Source organism: Trachemys scripta, chromosome 9 (genome assembly GCF_013100865.1).
Source record: "Trachemys scripta elegans isolate TJP31775 chromosome 9, CAS_Tse_1.0, whole genome shotgun sequence".
In the NCBI taxonomy this organism is placed as follows: domain Eukaryota; kingdom Metazoa; phylum Chordata; order Testudines; family Emydidae; genus Trachemys; species Trachemys scripta.
This window is the reverse complement of record NC_048306.1, coordinates 7,643,538-7,665,702: the sequence shown is the minus strand read 5'-3', so window position 1 is coordinate 7,665,702 and position 22,165 is coordinate 7,643,538.

The following is a 22,165-nucleotide window of genomic DNA, read 5'->3' as shown; positions in this document are numbered from 1 at the left end:
CAAACAACTGTGAATGCTGAGATTCTGACTGTTCAATGTAATTTAAGAGCTCTACCTCATTCTACATGTCTTACTCACACTGTCATCACTGCATCTCACTGCAGTTACCGCACCAGAGTCATACCATACTGTTTGGCTTTTCCCAAGAACATTTTGCAAAAAAAAAAAATTATACTAATTAGTGCAATTTTACAAGTGACTTGCTCAGCACAGTTAAAAATCCTTGCTACTAAATTGCAGTAATTGAATATAAAAGGTCATTACACCAACAACACAGAGAGAATTCAGTCAGCAAGTCCCAGGAGAATTGTGCGTCTTGGTTCAGAAGACCTCTGGGGCAGGACCCTTCCCTTCTGATTTGTCTGTAAAGAACCTAGCACACATTTTGTTCTATGAGAAGGCTAACAAAAGAAGCTACTGTATATTGTAATGTTTACCATTTGGGATATAAAACAATTATGACGTACAAAGGCTAGATTGTTGTCTTGCAATCCAATCCATTAAAAAAAGGTAGCATGAAGTTGCCATGTCCCAGGAATAGGACACAATCTGGTTCATGTCTCAGTCACAACATGGTCCCGGATCCCTCCTTACTTTATAACAATTTATTTGTTCTACTCCTTTCACTTACCTCTACTAGCCCAGCTGCAGGGGTAGGAGGGAGGGCAAGGTTCCCCGAGCTCTGCTTACTCTGCCTTGTCTACCCAGCTGTGTGGAAGGAGAAGCAGCAGCCGCTGCTACCCGGTGGCAACTGCTCTCCCCTCCCCCGAAGGAGATGGGTAGCCTACATGGGGGAGTTAAGAAGGCTGCTTCTGCCTCCTTATTCCCCTGCCTGGATGTACATCCTGAGTCATAGTTAAGCCCAAAGCATTTAAAGATACTAAGACTGAACATCAGATTAACTCCTGGTAAGGGATATCTAGGGTAGGTACAGCATTAAAAAGCCAAGACATAAGGTCAAAAAGCTGAGCTGATGCACTTTAGTGGCTTAGGCTTCTCTTAGGAAGGCTGCAAAGTTGCCACAGATTCAGAGACCCAGTCCTGAAAAGACTTTCCTCACAGTAACAGGACTACTTGTGTGAGTAAGAATTTGCAGGCCCAGAACCCTCAGACCTCTCTCTCTCCGAAAGAAAAAGAAGTGCCATGACTATCACTCCTATCATGTGACTTTCCTCACGATTGAATCGGACATTGGAGTTGGCTAGTGGAATGGCTTCATGCCAATGGGTAATTGACAGGTTGTCTTAGATGACATCAATTGCTAAGTGCTGTGCATGCAATCTGGCTTGCACCTGTCACTCCCAGATTTATCGACATCCCACCACTGAGAAATGGTTCTGCTTACCACCATCAAATACGTTGCCACATTGTGACCTGTTTTTCCACGTGATCTGTAAATCCCAGAGACCCTAATGCTCCTTGGAGAAACTAAGCTGCATACCCATAAATCAATGGGACAGTTGCACAGTGAGCCAGTCCCTAGGCTCCCTCTTCTTGGCATGGTTCTTTGTGTTACTTGCTCTTCCCCCATACACAATAGCACCCTGACCCCCAGTAGGGGATGGCAAACACCAGGAGGACTTTGTGCTAGCTAAGGCCATCTACATAGACCTGCTATCCTAGGAGGCAGTGTACTGTAGAGATCCTCATAGCCCCACTCAACTCTTTCAGCCTACACACAAGCCCTGTTTTCTTTAACTATCTCCTTCAGCCTCTTTCAGATTTCTGGCACCCACCACCCCTTTTGTGGCTTCTTCCCCAATATCCTCTCTGCATGCAATGTCCTCCTTATCCCAGTCAATTAGGCCTCCAACCTAACTTAATCCAAATCCCTGCTATGTATTCATGCCCTCTGTGAGGCTCTGACACTAATCCATACCTTGTGCACCCCAACATAAAAGAATAAATAGGGATTTTATAAAAAAGCCACACATTTTCCACTGGGTCTCCCGGTGCATTTACTCGTAACTGTGGGGGTCTTAGATTGTTAGGCATGGACTGTCTTTATATTCAGGGGCCGCCTAGAGGATTCAGGGGGCCTGGGGCAAAGCAATTTCGGGGGCCCCTTCCATATAAAGAGTTGCAATACTATAGAATACTATATTCTCGTGGGGGCTCCTGCGGGGCCCGGGGCAATTTACCCCACTTGCTGCCCCCCGCCCCCTGGCAGCCCTGTTTATAGTTGTCTTATACTAAGGGGTTGTAGATCACCAGCACTTGAAAAATCATGAAACACATTGTCTGCCTCCATCTCTTCTCGCTCCAACCTGGCTCCACCCAGCCCATGGAGCGCCCATCAAATGGCATGCCCATGGGAGGCTTTAGCAGGCTCAGAGTAGGGGATAGTGGAGAGAAAAAACAAACAAAAAACAAAAACAAAAAGCCCACAAACCATGCTATGGAACTTATGCTCTCCCACATCCATGTTCTCAGATCAATTTTTGCTCTGCTCCACCAGTATAAATGGAGGGGGAAAACGCAGCCCAGAATGTCTAGTACTGTGTTTATGTAACATCCATGTATATGAGTTGGGCTCTTCTTACATCAGAGCATTAATATATCTGCGCTGCAATAGAACACCTGGATTTTTTTTCCTTTCAAGATATTTTCCTTCTTAGCTATTATTGATTACACTGGCATTTGAGGCCTGAGGCAATAATTAGCAATCTTTGCAACTGGGAACAGCAATTCTGTTTTCTGGAACTCCTGCCAATTTCTCTGGCAAAAATTCAGCTAATTTAAAACATGGTGTACTCAATGACTGGTGTCTACAACACGGTAGGATACCTGGGACACTAATTAACAGAACAAATGGAAGGAACTAGACCAATAATTTCCACAGGTAGATGATTTTTTCCCCTTCTAGTGACAAAAAAATTGTTTGCTTCAAGCCATTAACACAAAACACACAATTCAAAGGCTTGGCACCCAAACTTTTCAAATGGTATCTCTGTGTTTCCCATGGGCCTGGACCCAAAGCCCATCAAACTTAATGGGAGCTCCATACACACTGTCCTTACAAGATATTTCTCAAAAGGCCAGTCTTCCTTCCTCCTAACCCAAACAGCAGGAAAAAGAGAACCCGGGGAAGCAGACAACAATTTTTGTCATCGTGGATTCTATGATGCTACACTTCACTGGCATCCTATTCTTCCTTCATTAGATCTCACTCTTTCCTACATTAAAGGGCAAGTTGTAGCTTTGGGCAGATATGCTAAACACTGGTACATCCATCCGTATGGACAACTCCAAGTTCTCCTTTAAGGCAGCTCTCCTTGAACCTTTAGTCATATCCTCTTATGACAAGAGCTTGGAAGCCTACGTTAACTTATTATGCATCATTTATATTGCGGTAGTGGCCTCCCCCAAGTCAAGGCCCCCTTGTGCTCATGTATGTTTGTACAGCACCTAAGTGACAGACACTGCTCCAGAGAGCTTAAAATAAAATCTGGCAATACAATTTATTTCAGGTCTGAAATGCCTCTACAGACTGTTCTAGTTTTATATGAGAGGAATTAACCAAACAGCTCCCCATGGAAGACTGCACAAAATTTGCTAGATTTCTATAACAGAAGAAAGAAGCATAAATCAGTCTCCTCCCCTCCCCCAACCCCAAGGAGATACTGACCAATTTATGGTCTGACTTTCAGCTCATTGTAACAAATTTGCAGTTGTTAGACACCTGACATTTACGATCTTGGGCCAGTAAAGCGAGTTAATTTTTAAATTAATATGCCCTGTACCCATGGCCAAGGAACTTCTAAATATACAACACATGATCTTTTTCATGTTTCTGTCACAAAATGCATTAATTTTACATTGCCTACATAAAGAGTCTTTCAGGAAGCTTTTCCTAATGAGGTCTCTACTTTTATTTGAAATTCAATTATACCTTGGCTCGTATGACAACAGGAAATTAATACATTTAACATTTAGGCCAGCTGCTCTTCAGAGCAAGCATTCAAATCTGGCTCCACTCATCCTTTTTTTAATGGTACCAAGTAGCAAGAATTAAGATTTCAGCTAGTCTGGCTTCATGTATCAAAAAGTCTGTAGTAACATGTAGTCTGGCTTCATGTAATATCTAATCGAGCCTCTAGCTCCTTGCAAGTAACTCAGCAGCCAGAAATCGGTCAGCTAATATTCAGTTTTCAGTTCTGGTTGTCCTTCAGCAATTATAGCTAGTGGAATACAGTACAGCGTCAGATGAAAACTCATTGCATGCCAACTGTGGAAGGGATATATGACAGGAAAAAGAGTCCTTGTCCCAAAGAACTTGCATTTAAGTAGATGCAGACAACATTCACTGAGTCCTCCAGCAAAAGGAGCAGGTTTTAGAACTCTAGGACCATATCCTGGACTGAACTGCACATGACCCCACCTTTAATGACTTTAAAGGAGTTCTAGGCAAGTGCCGGGGTCAGCCCATGCAGTCACTTGCAGGATCAGGAGCGGTGTTTATTTAAGTCTCCCTACTTTAATGGCTCGGCAGGTTAGTATTTAGGGACATTATGGAAGAACACTATGAGAAAATTTAATTAGTGGCTTACTGTCATTTAACAGGACCCTTCTGTCTGCAGAACAGTGGAAGAGGGCCTTGAGAGCCCCCATGTTATCAGTCTGCTGGATTGAGCCTCCTTGGGCTAGTCTTAGGGAAAGATTCTGCCAGACCACAGAATCCAGCCCTATGTTTGATTTGCCAGATTCATTTATGGCGCAATCTCATTGACATGAATGGAATTACACAGCGGATGAATTTGGCCCTAATGAACCTCTGTAATTAGGCAGCACACGAGGTGAACTACACATTCCAAATCAAGAAGGTAAAGGATAGATTTTTTTTGTCTCCCTTCTAAACTCTAGATTAAATGTGGTTTTGTATTAAAAATCACCAAAGCTCAAATATTCTGATTGGGTTGAACTTTTGATTATTTCTATCCAATCCCTCTTCCTATATGGCACCATTTCTTCTCGCCATCCTGCTGTATTAACTGATTTTTTAAAAAGATGAAGGAAAACAAAACTTCACTGCATGAGAGACTGCTGTTACTCACTCCTTACTGCCAGATATATCTAGTAGAAAATAGTTGGATTGCGTGCAGGAACTGCCCAAAGGCAGTTTTATCCTTGAGGATAAAATCAAAACCCCTCCCAAATAAAATCAAGCAGTCAAGGATGACTAGATTAACAGACAGTAAGTATTTGCAATTAAAAAAAGAAGTCCTTCAAAGGACAGGGCAGGTTCCCCCCCCCCCCCCCCCACACACACTTTACTATACATAGGTGGACAACAAAAGGAATAGGCACATACTGAAGTCCAGTTGACTTCAATGGAGTTAAACATATGCTTGAAGTGTTTTTCTGAAGCTGGGCATTATTTTTCCAGCACGTAAGGTGGAGTTTTCAAAAGTGCTGAGAATTGGCTGAGCTCTGCTGCCACTGTATTTAATAGTAAGGCTCCCATGAACTTCAGTGGGAACAGAGCTATATAGTGCTATGATCCCTTGAAAATACCACCCTAGATCTCTCTGCATTCTGCAGAGTTAACCATGAAAATAAAGATTTCCTAGGATGCAGATGCTGTCAGTATTTGACTTGTTGCGCTGTATACTTGTGCGTGTCTGCACATTAGAGAGCGTGAGCAGGAAATAAAAAGTACTGTTTTTCCTTTTAAGATGCCACCGAATTAGCACATTTAATGGTTGATTGGAAACACTCAACTTTTGTGCCTCACAGCACTCTGGAGTTGTATCATCATATTGCAAATCCACTCTGAATGCACCTTATGTACCACATGCAAACAACATCTATACATAAATCATAGGAAAAGGGAAAATGCAATTCTCTTTTCATGGATATTGAATCTTACACAGTCATTTTTAACTTTTATTGTAAGAATTATGACATATGAAGAGCCACCTTTAAGATAGCAAGCTAAATACAGTTTCTAAAATGAAATGTTCTAGTCATTTCCTTTACAACATTCCATCCTGAATTGCATGTGGTTTAAACAGGAGATAGGTAAACATATTGATGCAATTTCTATGTAAATCATTGAGCAGTGCTTCACCATTTTAGCACAACTGGAATGCGAACGAAATTGCAAAATGCTAATTAGATAATCACTAGCTGTAGAAGATAATTCCATTTATTATGCGTGGATCAGGAACAAACAAACAATACAATCTGCAGAGGTATTTGAAATCAATATCCTCTCGAGGAATGGAATACATTCAATAGCAGTTCCTTTGCACACCTCATGCTTGGCGCTGGGGCAAGTTTTATTTTTGACCTAGTTGCACTGCATGTTTCACTTGGAGGACTTATTAGTATTGTTCTGATGCTTCAGATTTCTTCAAAAACACATATCACTTTTGAGATTTATTCTCTGTGGGTTTTCCCCCCCTCCATATTAGCTTCCATCTGCACAGAGTACAGTGTGCATTAATAAACCATTCACAGCATTAAAGCTTGGTGATGAATCATCAGATTAACAGCCAGACTTTCCATGGTTTCTACTCTAAACATCTTTGTTGTTCATCTTATGTTTTTTTGCCTTGCTTTAGGGTTTTCTGCTTTTTAGTCAGTCATTCTGACTGAGTTATTCTGTGAATTACAATTTCCAATTTTACCAGGCATCATCCATCTTCTTTCACAGTCAGATTTGCCTAGGTAGGCAATTGTTCACAGTGAAGTCATGCCATAACTTCAGATCTTATATCCCAATTCAATGTCTGGATTGTGCTGGAAACGCATAGTAAAGGCGGCAGTAATGTTACAATTAAGCTAATTAACTCTGTTACAGTAATGATGGCCTAATCTGTTCAACAAGGGTGCCTATTTTGGTCCTGCTTGGCAATGATTTCTCTGCACATCTTTCCTGCTCGCCTAGCTGAAATGCCTCCATTTTATTTAGGAAATAATCAAGCCCCACTGTTTCAGGCCATATGCCAACCTCTAGCTATTCAAGTGTAGGAAGATAATCCATGGAGCAGGTTATCCCATTATGGTCTACTGCAGGGTTGCTTGTAAGCACCTTCCTCTGAAGCAGCTGGTACTGCCCATCTTGAGAACGAGATACAGGTCTCACCCAGGAGGCCACGTCTCTAGGGAAAGATTCCAAAGAATCTTGTTTTCTTGAGATGTCAGCAGGACCAATCCAGCATCCAGTAAAGACAACGGGAGTCCTTATACAAGTTTCACTGGGCACTTGATTAGACCTGGAGGGTATGTCTGCATTGCAATTACAAACCTGGACTGGTGGGGCTAAGGCTAAGGGGCTACTTACAGTATAGACGCTGAGGCTTGGGCTGGAGTGAAGGCTCTAGGAACCTGTGGGGTGGGAGGGCTCCAGAGTTGCAATTAAAAGTCCAGGTCAGCTGACATGGGCCAACCATGGGTGTCGTGCAGTGTAGAAGATTCCCTTACACTGATGGGATCCACTGAGGCAATCTTCTTCATTTTCCATTCATTCATGTTTTATATCTTTGTTATTCCGCTAATACTCATTTCTTCAGTTATCCTACTGAAACCCACTGACTCTCCCCTATGACTTCCATCCTAAAAGCATAACCTCTAGAAAGCAGTAGAAATGAGAGTATCAAGAGAGTAGCCAAACATCTGAGTACCAGAGGCTCCATCTTCACAAGAATGATAGCAAGAAAGACAGGATGGATTATTAAAGATATGTGAATCTTTCTAGGGTTGCTTCCATCTCTGAGGTCTGGTCTATACTACCCGCCTGAATCGGCGGGTAGAAATCGACCTCTCGGGGATCAATTTATCGCGTCCCGTCGGGACGCGACAATCGATCCCCGAATCGGCGCTCTAACTCCACCAGCGGAGGTGGTAGTAAGCGCCGCCGACAAAAAGCGGCAGAAGTCGATTTTGCCGCCGTCCTCACAACGGGGTAAGTCGGCTGCAATACGTCGAATTCAGCTACGCTATTCACGTAGCTGAATTTGCGTATCTTAAATCGACTCCCCGCTGTAGTGTAGATGTACCCTAAGAGTCAAGCTTCAAATCCCAGTGTAAGTGATAACTTGATCATTTAGTTTAGATAGTGTTGATGCTTTTGCTTATTGTCCTCTACCTCTTGCCATGTATGATGCAGCTAAGATAAGCAACTGTCTTCTACTTCTGCCTGCAGATAAAATTCAAAGACACATATGGTTAGATTCTCTGCTGGTTTAAGTAGCCATTGTTCCAATGAAGTCAAGGTTTACATGTGCTAATAATCCACAGATTTTTTTTAAGAAGAATATGGAGAGTAGAAAGAATGTCGCTTACAACATTCTTGAATCATACAAACTGGAGAGATTTGGAACATAAAAGATGCAAATTGCTGCCACAGTTTTGGCTTGCACAATGTATTGGGGCCAAATTCATTGACCATATTAGCGTTAGCCTGCTATATAGAAGATAAACATACTTGTGGGTGCACATAAGTGAATCTTTCAGCTTGTTCTCAGGGCTAATATACCTGTACCGCTCCTGACTTTTCTGTTTGCTGAGGGTTCTCAGCATCTCTCAGAATTAGTCAGATATTGTGAATTGACTCCTAACTTTATAGAAGATCTGTTCCTTTCAGGTGCTGAGTGCTTCCTTCTCCTTTTTTAATATATGTGATCACATTTTTGGGTCCAGAAAAATACCCACTGAGTTCACAACAAGTTTTCCTTGATTAAGTTTTCCCAAGATTGGGAATCATTTTTAAAAAAATAAATAGTTTGCATCTGATGTATACAAAAGAAAATCTCAGCATGTAAAAGCCCACAAATGTATGCTGTAAAAATTGATATACTCTACAACACCATCATATATTCTCTTGCTCTCATATATAGTAATTTGTTACCTAATAAACAGATTAGAAAAATGCCTAAAGATGTAGAAGAGTCTGAGTATAAGGTCAGAAGGGACTGCCAAGTCATCTTGTATACCACAGGCCACAACCACCACCCCCCAACACTCAACCCAAGTTGCAAATGGACTATGTGGATTCCTTGTTCTCATTTTTCTCTGTCTCATCAAGTAACCAGTCTTTCAGCAAAATGTATGAAACAGTAGAAGGTAAATGGGTCAGTCCAACTCTTAAATGCACAAGTTAATTAAGCTGTTGAATACAATAGAGAGGCACTGCATACTAATTTAAGTGCTGAGTAAGCAATTCCTGCAATGAATCCTGAAGCATATTCTAGAACAAGTAATATAAAATTTATTTAGGATTCTGTCAGTATCTGGAGTCTTGCCATGTTATAATGAGTTGGTTGAAGATCAGATTTCCTCTCTAGTGACCAAAATATACAAATTATAGGTTGCTTGGGAGAAGCATGTGTAAGTAAATTAGGGGGAGAAATTAAAAAATATGATTAAGCTTTCTTTTTTTCCTTCTTTTTTTTGCAGACTGAAGGTCTACATTGGCAAGCAATATATTTAAAAACATAATTTAAATCACACAGCTTAGATTTTAAGGCAAGGCCCTTGTTAAAAGAAGAGTTATTCCCACAATGTTAGTGTTATTTCTATAGCTAGAAAGGCTAGTTACTGCAGTCATAAAATCTTGGATCAGAATATAAATTAATGTCTTTGCTCCTCCCCCCCATAAGTAGATGAGAACCCTACCTTTTTAGAGAGTTGATTTGGAATATTTGTTCAGAGAATTGATTTAGTTATGTTCTGTACTAGGTTGGCATGTATTTCCAAGGATAGAATACACTCAGCACCATAATAGACAGGTGCCATAGGGGGTTAAAAGTAGAATCAGGCCTTTTATTTCTAGGGAACTGAATGAAATGGGAATTTTGTGCTTCTCTCAGCACATCTGTAGACTGGAGGTATTTCTTGACACATGCACTTCTCCTAATCTAAATTGTAGTTTGTATTATATATTTATTTTACACACATACCTGGACTCACAGAATGCCCTCTCTTAAAAGCTACTTCTATAATCTTTGATGATTGGTTACAAAAAGAAACTGGTAGCTTCTCATTGCAAGGTGATGGTTTAGTAGTGTCAGCGAATGGTTAAAACTGCAGGAATTTTTCATCAGTGGGGGGGAGGGAAAGGGAGGGGAGAGAGAGAGAGAGAGAGAAGCTAAGGCTTTCCAAAGTGCCACAGTGTTTTTCTAGTATCAGAGGGGTAGCCGTGTTAGTCTGAATCTGTAGAAAGCATCAGAGGGTCCTGTGGCACCTTTAAGACTAACAGAAGTATTGGGAGCATAAGCTTTCGTTGGTAAGAACCTCACTTCTTCAGATGCAAGTAATGGAAATTTCCAGAGGCAGGTATAAATCAGTCTGGAGATAACGAGGTTAGTTCAATCAGGGAGGGTGAGGTGCTCTGCTAGCAGTTGAGGTGTGAACACCAAGGGAGGAGAAACTGCTTCTGTAGTTGGATAGCCATTCACAGTCTTTGTTTAATCCTGATCTGATGGTGTCAAATTTGCAAATGAACTGGAGCTCAGCAGTTTCTCTTTGGAGTCTGGTCCTGAAGTTTTTTTGCTGTAAGATGGCAACCTTTACATCTGCTATTGTGTGGCCAGGGAGGTTGAAGTGTTCTCCTACAGGTTTTTGTATATTGCCATTACTGATATCTGACTTGTGTCCATTTATCCTCTTGCGTAGTGACTGTCCAGTTTGTCCAATGTACATAGGAGAGGGGCATTGCTGGCACATGATGGCATATATAACATTGGTGGACATGCAGGTGAATGAGCCGGTGATGTTGTAGCTGATCTGGTTAGGTCCTGTGATGGTGTTGCTGGTGTAGATATGTGGGCAGAGTTGGCATCGAGGTTTGTTGCATGGGTTGGTTCCTGAGTTAGAGTTGTTATGGTGCGGTGCGTGGTTGCTGGTGAGAATATGCTTAAGGTTGGCAGGTTGTCTGTGGGCAAGGACTGGCCTGCCTCCCAAGGTCTGTGAAAGTGAGGGATCATTGTCCAGGATGGGTTGTCGATCACTGATGATGCATTGGAGAGGTTTAAGCTGAGGACTGTAGGTGATGGCCAGTGGAGTTCTGTTGGTTTCTTTTTTGGGCCTGTCTTGTAGCAGGAGGTTTCTGGGTACATGTCTGGCTCTGTTGATTTGTTTCTTTATTTCCTTGTGTGGGTATTGTATTTTTGAGAATGCTTGGTGAAGATCTTGTAGGTGTTGGTCTCTGTCTGAGGGGTTGGAGCAGATGCGGTTGTACCTCAGCACTTGGCTGTAGACGATGGATCATGTGGTGTGTCTAGTGTTTTTCTAGACATCAGAAATATCCCTGTCTGATGTATTAGCCTTTTAACATTTGTCAGCCATCTATATGGCTTCTTGGCTTTCAGTACCTCTGGAGAGAGTAGCTTGTCTTCCTATATAACACCTAGCACAATGGGGCCCCGATTCTGATAGAGTTCTTTGGAAGCTACTGCAATACAAATAGTAAATGAATAAAAGTGAATAATAAAGAATATTTGCCAGGGTCCCATTTCAGTATAACCAGGAATCATCAGCAGTTCCATAACCTTTGATGAGCGAAACTATTTGAGACATTGTCTATGAGCTCATGGGCAGGAAGGAAAGGATGGATCTTAGGGCATGATGGGACAGAACTCAAGAGAAAGCAACATTAAGCTTGAACTGAACAGCAACATCCAGGTAGAGGGGATGATGATTGCCTTCACCAAGCTACTTCAACAAGACTCCCTCACCCAAAGAGGACTTCAGTTCAGAGTGGACCATGCAATCTTCTCTTATCCCCCTCCAGGTTTTGCTGAAGCTGGAGTTGGAGGAAAGGACCATTGTGTGGTCTCTTCCTTCCTAGAAATTCTATGCCTCCTACAGGGAAACTCCAGCCCTCACTAAGTCAATGAGTTTTGTCATTGATTTCAATGGGGACAGAACGTGATCCATAGAGTATGGAAAGGGCACGATATGCTCAAAAAATCCAGAGCCTGAGAGAGTGAGAATTATGGGGAGAGGCTGGGACCTGCCTGAGGTTTGAGAAGAAGGGGAAGCACTTCCCCAAAGCACATCTGAGCAAAAGGTTCTGATTCTATTCCAGAAGGTCATTGTCATGATTACAAAATGTGGGTGTTAAGCAGTGCTTACCCTAAGAAGAAGATCAATATTCCTATACAGGACAGAGACTTTTAGATGAAACTTGTCAAAGACAGCAGTGCCTCTGTGGATTTTTGTATGCCCAACTTGGCACATAAAAATGGACATTGACTGTTAAAAAAAGAAAAAAAAAAAATCAGGCCTCTCCTAGGTGCCTCAAGTTGTGCACCCAACTTGAGTCACTTTTGAAAGTCTTGGCCATAGAAGCAAAAATAAAAGGACTCCACTCCTCAAAGCACATAGACAGAAGTGCTCAATGTCTCCACTTTTGGTGCATCGTTTTGAAACGTATGCAACGAACATACTTGCAGGTTCACACAAAACGCTTTGAGTTTCTGTAACAAAAAAAAAAAAAAAAGGCCAGCTTCTTCCAATGAGGCAAAGTATGGATTTCTCATGCCTCATGCAGAGCTTAGTGCTTTAAAAGAAAGCAGTTTGCATTATCTGAGCACAAGAAGTGCCAACATTTCTAAACAGCTGAAAAATACATTTAACTCCCACATTCGTGTGCCATAAAAATCCATTCAGCTGGTTTTTAGTTATCAAACTTTCCAAAGTAAATCAGTTGAGACCAAGCAAATGAAAATTCATCCCAAAGAGTAACTTTGAGAGCAGTATAATTACAAGTCACTGAAAATAGGAGTTTGAAGTGAAAGTATCTTAGCAACTGTAGCATTATTTTTGAGATGTAATTTTCACAATACTAATGTCATGAGACAGCAGGCACTTCTTATATAAGGCCAGATCCTACACAGACTTAAACCATGTGCAGTCCCATTAAAATCAGAGTGATTGCACCAAGCAACACAAAATACAGGCTTGGAAATGTTATTTTCCTGTTATTCTTTTGAAAGGGAGACAAGTGTGTTAAAAAGCACCAGAGTGGTTTAAGGACTAAGGACACAATTTTCAGAGGGGGAGGGGGAGGGGCGGAGGGGATCATGTGTCAACGGGAATTTTGGATGCTCAGCACCTCTGAAACACAGACAACAAAGGTCCAACCATGCAAGTGTTGAGTGCCTGTGGAGAAGTTTGGAAGGCCATCATATCCTTCTGCACCCGAGAACCCTTAATAACTTGCAGGATAACATAATAGTTTACAACAGTATGTTGTACCTTATAATCATTTACTCTTATTGAAAGCAATGCAATGAAAGTATTTTACAAAGGGTTTTATCCGTGAAGGAAAATCTCGTATGCTAGGATGAGGAAGTCACATTAAGACACCAACTGCAAACAAGACAGAATCTGATTCATTCTTTTTTTTTTTTTTTTTTTCCCTCTCTCTCTTTTATGTATATATATATATATATATACACACACACATACATACACACACACACACCTATATCTAGATAGATAGATCTATCTAAAAATGCAGTTGTTTACCCCAGGACAAACTAAAGGCAAAAAAGGGTATAAAAAATGGTGCCATTTCATTTTGGGAGCTAGAACTAGGTGAAATTTGTCCTCCCTCGCTCTGCCCTTCCCTCCCCTCCCCCCGCCCCACCTCCCTTGTGAAAAATGGAAATGGAGAATCAGGCTCATAGTCTTTAGTAGCTTTTGTACAGCTCAATGTCCCTTTGAATGAAACAATACACTATGTTAAAGGCTAAATACTCTGAGGTGCTGAGTACCAGCTAAGCACCTGCAATTCCCTCTACTTTCAACAGGCAATAGGATTTGCTCTTACAATTTGGCTTTAAAAGCAGTTTACTTCTTTCATCCTTCCAGTAGTTAATGGATTCAGACATTCAGTGCCACACTAAGATAATTAGTGACATTATTGCTCTGGGCTACAGGGTGGGATGTTCTTAAGCATTTGTAACAGAGTTTAGCTTGTGGCAATTCCACAAAATCCCCATCTGCTGCTGTTCTTTTTCAAGTGACGGACTAGCAGTGCCAAGGAATTCTCTGGCCATAGCATCCATTGTTGGCTAATCTCTATTTTCTTAGTCAGCAGTGCTTCCTGGGGTGTGGTGCAATGGTGCTAGTAGACAATGCTTCTAATACCATTGTAGAGGTAGAATCATAGAATATCAGGGTTGGAAGGGACCTCAAGAGGTCATCTAGTCCAACCCCCTGCTCATAGCAGGACCAATTCCCAACTAAATCATCCCAGCCAGGGCTTTTTCAAACCTCGCCTTAAAAACCTCCAAGAAAGGAGACTCCACCACCTCCCTAGGTAACGCATTCCAGTGCTTCATCACCCTCCTAGTGAAATAGTGTTTCCTAATATCCAACCTGGACCTCCCTCACTGCAACTTGAGACCATTGCTCCTTGTTCTGTCATCTGCCACCACTGAGAACAGCCGAGCTCCATCCTCTTGGAACCCCCCTTCAGGTAGTTGAAGGCTGCTATCGAATCCCCCCTCATTTTTCTCTTCTGGAGACTAAACAATCCCAGTTCCCTCAGCCTCTCCTCAAGTCATGTGCTCCAGACCCCTAATCATTTTTGTTGCCCTCCGCTGGACTCTGTCCAAATTTTCCACATCCTTCTTGTAGTGTGGGGCCCAAAACTGGACACACTATTCCAGATGAGGCCTCACCAATGTTGAATAAGGTACACCTCAGTCACCCCCACCCCATTCTCTGTCTGTGGCACATAGTCTACAATTCTGTTGGTTGTAGTATTTCAGTGGTGTGGGGGTGCTGGGTAGTCTTGGAGCTCTGTGACATTCAGAACGTCAGACTAAATATTTGGATGGTCCCTTCTGGCCCTAAATTCCATGGGAGGAACAATTGTGTGTGCACGCTTGGCAATTATTCATGCCATTACTCCAGGCACACACATGCTTGGTCAGCTAACATTATAATTCTTGCTTCTGTCTGGATGAAAATAAAAGGCATCTGCAACTCAGCATGAATGAAATTTGCCTCTTCCACGCTATCACTGTGCTGCAAATTCTGACTGTGGAAGCTGCTGGAGTAACTATGATAAAATTACCCACAGTAGGCCCCTTTGAATAGTTTCCATTTCCCTCGAACAACAAAATATAAATTTGGCTGAATGAGAAGTTGACTTTAGCCCTGACATATGGCTGCGGTAAGACCAAATATCTAAGAAGTTTCTCAGATTCCTTAGATGATTTAGTGCCTGCCTGTCTAGCTATTTTGCTAAGGTGTGATATGTTAACATGGGAAGCAGCAAGACTACTATTACAAAGTAGCTACTGTGTGGGATAGTGGGAGAGACAAGATAGGTGGGGTAACCTCTTTTATTGGACCATGTGCTATTGATGGAAGGGACAAGCTTTCAAGCTTCCCACACCTAAAGAGGTCTGGAAAAGGTAACCAGAATGTTTGAACCAAACACTGATTGGGACAGATTGTTAAGCATAAGGGGTTCACACATGCTGCAGGAGGCCACTTAAAATGAAGTGAGCTTATAATGGGGCTTAACCACCCCCAATCATCTGCAAGGCTAATGAATGCACCCAGCTAGTAGTTTTCTGTACCTGGGGAGGTGAGTATCTAGCTGCCCCAGCCAAAGGGGGCAGAGCTAAGCCCCAATTATTGGGTGGAAGGAGCTCAGTTAAGGAGAAGACTGAAGAGATGACAAGTCTCACTGGATGAGAGAACCCCAGGGTTAGGGTAACAGAGATAATTTGGGCAGCACAGGTTCTTATAAGGGAAGCCCAGAGTTCAGATTTGTGCAAGTACAAGGAGAGGACTTTGGTAGCCCAGTGGGACAGGATAATTATCCAGATTCATTTGGACTTGTCAGTGATACCCTAGAGGGGGTTTGAACTTTGTGACTTGGCTGGAGGGCTGAGACACAGAAGATAGGGAGTCCAAGGCAGGTAGACAGCAGGAGGCAGTGAAAGGGAAGATCGTGGCAACATCCTTCATCAATGCAAAAGGGCACTACAAAGGGTGCATGACCACCACCGGGTTATTAAGGGGTCATCAGGCAATAGCATATTACAAATCAGTTGCTGTTTAGTCCATGGTTCTCAATGTCTAGCTAAGTTATGCATTTGAGTTCCCAAGCTTGTCTTTTGAAGTTGTTGTGCAGGTTTCCTTTGAGGATGAAGACTGAGAGGTCAGATATGGAGCAATCACTTCATGAAAAGTATTGGCCCCTGGGTGATAGTGTTTTTGTCTTATTTTTCTGTCAGAGTTTTTGAGAGTAGTAATTGTCTGGTTTCACCCACATAGCTGTTGGGGGCATTTATTTGATGCACGGGATGAGGTACACCCCATGTTGTGATAAGCATGTGAAGGACCCATGGATCTTGAGTGGGGTGTTGATCATCATAGCAGTGGAGATATGCCTGCAGGTTTTGCATCAGTTCTGGCATGGACAGGAGCCATTTTGGATTGGCGTGCCCTGATCTCTCTCTCTCTCTCTCTGTGTGGGGGCGAGGAGGGGAGGGGGGGAGAGAGAGAGGAGACTTGCTTCTAATGATGAGTTTAGTGAGGTAGGAGGGTTATTTGAAGGCCAGAAGAGGTGGTTTGGGAAAAGTTCTCTTTCAGGATGTGATCCCCATCAAGTATGGGTGAGGTGTCTTTATTTGGCCAAGCCAGATAAATATTTAGGTAGGAACACTTTACACACATTTCCAGCCAACCCCCCTTCTCTCCCCACCCAAAATACACCCATTGTTGAGCTCTAATTTTGTTCTTCCAATTTAATGCTTGTGAACCATACCAGATTGACATATTTCTCTTTCTCCGCAGATAGCTAGCTACAGAACACAGACAGCAGCAGTAGATGGTTCCTCCAAGTTAATACAGCACTGGGAACTCATCTCCAGGATTGAATGAGTATTGCCATTTCTGTAGCCATTCATTCTCTGGCTGCTTTACTGATATTGCCAGCAAATGATGCTGTTACAAGGTATTAGGGCACTTGGGAAGGTCAGGAGTTCCTGGATTCCTGTCTGATCTGGGTGAGGTTATGAAAGGGAAGGGGAAACTGGTGTTAAAGAGGCTACCCTAGGAGAAGGCTGTATTCACCCTCTCCCAACTGGATAGAGCTAGGCAGGCTGAGTAGTTAGTACCCAGGACTGAAAGGGATACGGAGAGACCTGTGCCTGGAACTGTGTTTTCCTTCAGCTGTTGATTCTACCCACTGGGTTACAGTTCCCCATTAGTGTCAGTACTAGTGAAGGGTTTAAAATAATAATACAAATAAGTAAAATGGGTAATAAGTGACAATCTCATCCCTGAAGAGCTACTGTCTTTTTGGACTGAAACGTCTACCCATTGTCAAGCTCCTGGATGCATCTACATCAATTAAAAATTCAGCTTGAAATCTTTAAGAGCAACCTCCAAACCTCCGGTATGAGTGATTGGGAGGTTTGGGGACTGTAGTGTCCTCAGTTCGATGAAGACACTCACTTCTGCGGTGCTTTCCATCAAGCCTAGATGGTGCAGTCTCCTTGTCTTTCTGCCCCAGGGCTAGTGGAGGTTAGGGGAAAGACATGGAGGACTTGTTAGAGGAAAGAAACTGGGTGAGTTTGACCCCATTTCAAGAAAGTACTTAAGTATGTGCTTAAGTCCTTTTGACTTGAATGGGATTTAAGTGTGAGCTTAAGTGCTTTTCTGAATCGGGGCCCTATGGTTATACGTGATCTTTGCCAGATTCATGACACTTGTCATGCAATATTTCAAGTGAATTAGATAATAAAACCTTGCAAGTAATGCTTACACCATTTGTCTGGAGCATTCTGGCATCATATCATGGAAAAATTGAGACACTAACTGTAGTTTTGGGGACTTGCATTTTCGGCCTTTCCATAGGCCAGATCAGAAATTCATGAGCCTGATCCTCAGCTGGTGTAAATTGGCAATATTCTGCTGAAGTCAATGGATCTACTCCGGTTTGTAGCAGTTGAGGGTCTGGCCTCATGTCTGTAAAAGTACGGCATGTAACACTTCTGGCCAAAAAAGGTTCTGTTTGTCTTTCAGAGTTCTACTCTCATTCATTTGCTCTGCTGACAAGCTACAGCATGGTATGATGGACGTGCAGCATCTTAATTGTCTTGGCAGTACAGAAGCTAGGATTACATTGTCATCTAAATCATGCTGCTTAGTCAGAACCTCTATTGCTACTTTGAAACATCTGGCCCAATTAAAGCAGGACTGTGTGGTGTCTCGTTTGAATGGCAGAGGAAGGTTAATTTTAACATGTCCCAAAGGCAAAAGTATGTTCTGGGTACTATCTGGGATATCCTTGCCAATTACAGACATTCTGAGAACCAATGTAGACTTTACAAATTGGGCAAAGGAATAAAAAGTGGCCTAAGTTAGCACAGGCAAAACCGTGTGTACATGTAAGCTTTGGCTTGTGTCAACTGGGTGATTAAGTGCCCAGGAGCAAACCTGGGAATACACATTGTCATAACTATAAAGGGAAGGGTAAAGCTGTCCTGTGTACAGTACTATAAAATCCCTCCTGGCCAGAGACTCCAAAATCCTTTTCCCTGTAAAGGGTTAAGAAGCTCAGGTAACCTGGCTGACTCCTGACCCAAAGGACCAATAAGGGGACAAGATACTTTCCAATCTGGGTGGGGAGGGAAGGCTTTTGTTTGTGCTCTTTGTTTGGGAGGTTGTTTGCTCTTGGGACTGAGAGGGACCAGACATCAATCCAGGTTCTCCAAATCTTTCTGAACAAGTCTCTCATATTTCAAACTTGTAAGTAAACAGCCAGGCAAGGCGTGTTAGTTTATCTTTGTTTTCTCAACTTGTAAATGCACCTTTTGCTAGAGTGTTTATCTCTGTTTGCTGTAACTTTGAACCTAAGGCTAGAGGGGGGTCCTCTGAGCTCTTTAAGTTTGATTACCCTGTAAAGTTATTTTTCCATCCTGATTTTACAGAGAGGATTTTTACCTTTTTCTTTAATTAAAAGCCTTCTTTTTAAGAACCTGATTGATTTCTCTTTGTTTTAAGATCCAAGGGGTTTGGATCTGTATTCACCAGGGAATTGGTGAAGGTCTCTCAAGGCTACCCAGGGAAGGGAATTAGCTTTGGGACGGTGGCAGCAGACCAGATCTAAGCTGGTAATTAAGCTTAGAAGTTTTCATGCAGGCCCCCACATTTGTACCCTAAAGTTCAGAGTGGGGAAGCAGCCTTGACACACATAAAAACCATATATAACGCTGACATATCAAAATTAGATGCCAGGATAAGGCCATCTGAAAATGTAGTCCACTAAGTGCGTTGCAGAGGGCCAGAGACACTGAACTCCCTGACTTTCATTGAAAACTATTGGTTGGCATGTTGCAGGATCTCAACCAAATATTGTAGACACAGTATAAAGACTATTACTGCACTTCCAGTCACCTGTCATGAAGTATGCTCTAGATGGTCTCTGCCTAAGAACACAAGCCTCCTGATACAATTTTCCAGTAATCCACATCATAGCCACAAGTGTGGAGAAAAGAGCCATTTGGTTAACAGCTGGTAGCGATTTCTATTTATTTATATTGACCAGCGTCTTCCTGTTTACTACACCATAGTCCAAGTAGCCTGATCTCTTGAGGGCATTACTGATTCTTGTGATCACTTGTATCTCCTTCTAAGAATTGTTATTGCTGTGCAGTGGTAGCAACTGAACAATTTAGAATATCCTGTGTGTTTATATCTCCCTGTGGCTGGTTTGGAACTAGGCTTTTATGATGTAACTGCATTAGAGGCAGTAGCTAATTTTTACATTTTCAATCAGCTACTAATATTCCTTGTATTTTGAAGGAATAACAGTATTTGAAAACTCTTGGCCCTGCTTCAACAAAACACATAAGCAAGAGTTGCTTCACTTTAAGCACATTAGCAGTGCCTTTCATTTTAGGGAGGCTACTCACGGGTTTGAAGTTAAGCACATGCTAAAGCACTTAACCCTAGTGAGGCCTGTAGTTCTAAGGGTATGTCTATACTTACCGCCACACCCGGCGGTAAGCAATCAATCTTCTGGGATCGATTTATTGTGTCTTGTCTAGACACGATAAATCGATCCCGGAAGTGCTCGCCGTCGACGCCGGTACTCCTGCTCTGCGAGAGGAGTACGCAGAGTCGACGAGGGAGCCTGCCTGCTGCGTGTGGACCCGCGGTAAGTTCGAACTAAGATACTTTGACTTCAGCTATGTTATTCACGTAGCTGAAGTTGCGTATCTTAGATCGAAGTAGGGGGTTAGTGTGGACCAGCCCTAAGAATGCACTGTATGGATAGATGGGGCATTTATTGGCCCTGTCACAGCTTTCAGAAAGGAGTACTCGGCTGACCAGTCCCAGAAGTGGCAGAAGCAGGTGGCTTTACAAATCCTCTTTCTCCCTCCTCTTTTGACATGAGCATTTTCTTTTCTTTTGGCTGAAGATGATGCAACTACATTTCAGCTCAGACCTAACCACTTTGCAAGAGGAGGACCAACGATCCTCTTTAAAATGTTAAAAGCATGCAACAGGATATCCGCTCTCCTATTTGTAAAGTGCTGCAAGCCCCTAGATTCAAGATGCTAAGAGAGGTGCAGAATATTGTGATGTTTCCGAGGGGTGTGTGGAGGGGGGGGGGGAAAATCACTGAATGAATCCCAGCTGACCTCCTCCACCCGATTCATACACTGTGGATTTTGATCTATGCATGAGTACATTACAAAGAAGGGGAAGAGTCTGAGAGGAGACAATCCTTGCTTGACCAAGATAATCAATGATTGCTAATAAGCTGTCAGGAACATCAACTACCATGTATGATCTTCATTGCTTATTTCAATTTAATTTCTTCCTCCATTTCTCTGCAGCAGTGGCCCACATCTCCTCCTCCTCCTCCCACCCTGCCCACACAAATTGGTGAGAGGTTTGTTCAGAGTGGATTAGGGCCTTTCCTATTTATGGCCCGATTTTCAGAGATGCTGACTCCTGCAATTGTCATGGATTTCAAGACGAGAGGCAAATGCTCAGCACCACCTCCAAAAAAAGTCCGTCCATCTACTGTTCTCTCTAATGTAAGGTTTTCCCCATTAACTTTACTTTTTCTTATTTACAGTAGTAAGTTGACAGCCAACAGCCTTGTCTATCATCCACAGCAGGCTTTGAGTCCTCTGGCTAATCTCTTCCCTCTTTGTGGAAGAAATGTGTCAGATTTTTCGAAAGGGAAGAAAGTCCTCTGTCACTTGGGAGTTGGCGGTGGTGTCTCCAACACCTAAACCTCCTAGTTCCTGTCATTATGCAAAGAAAAGCAAATCTGAATGCCTCCATTGCGAATACCCCTGAATCTCTCCTTCCATCAGCCACACTGGAAATATAGGGAATTCTGAAGGACATTCTTTCATTGCTATCACATCCCCAATGACTGAAGTTACATTGTGTCCTTGAATTAATTACAGGACCTAGTCCTCGTGCTGCTTCATAACTGTCATTTGGGAGCGAATGTGCACTACCTAGGGTCTGTTTTATTAATACTGTTAATTAAATTACAGTATAATTAAATACCTTAACTGGGAGAGTTTACATTTACTATTTAAAGGGGGATTATACAGAATCCAGTTTAGGTTCTGATCCAGCACTAAAGCACACACATAACTAGTACCTAAGAAATCCCTCTTGACTACTCCCATACTTAAAGTTATGCAGGTGCTTAAGTGTTTCACTAAGGTGCCAATCCATCAAAAGCATTGGCAAAGATTTAGGTCTTCATTATGAGCACAGTAAAGTTGATATAAAATCCAGCTGCTACTATATACCTTGCAATCATGATGGGCCCAATCTTGAGATACCAAGGCCCGGATCCACAGAGGGACTTCTTGTAACAGCAGCAACAAATCCATGGCACAGTGGGATTCACAAAATCAATTCACAAAACCTACTTGGTGCCTAAGCTCCCAGTACAACAAATGGGGAGAGACAAATACCAAAGGATGGGATCCACACAAGCCAGCATACTAGGTGGGCAGCCCCCTAAACAAGCCAATGGGAGTTGCCAAGGAGAGGGGTGTGTCCTCTGTCCTTGTCACAGAGATAGGCCCTGTCTGCAGGGAGCCACCCATCTCTGCTTGTGATACACAGCCAGGACCCCACACCCTTGGACTCAGGCGGCTTAAACTCCTAAGCCATACTTGCAAGATGGCAGAAGAGGGGG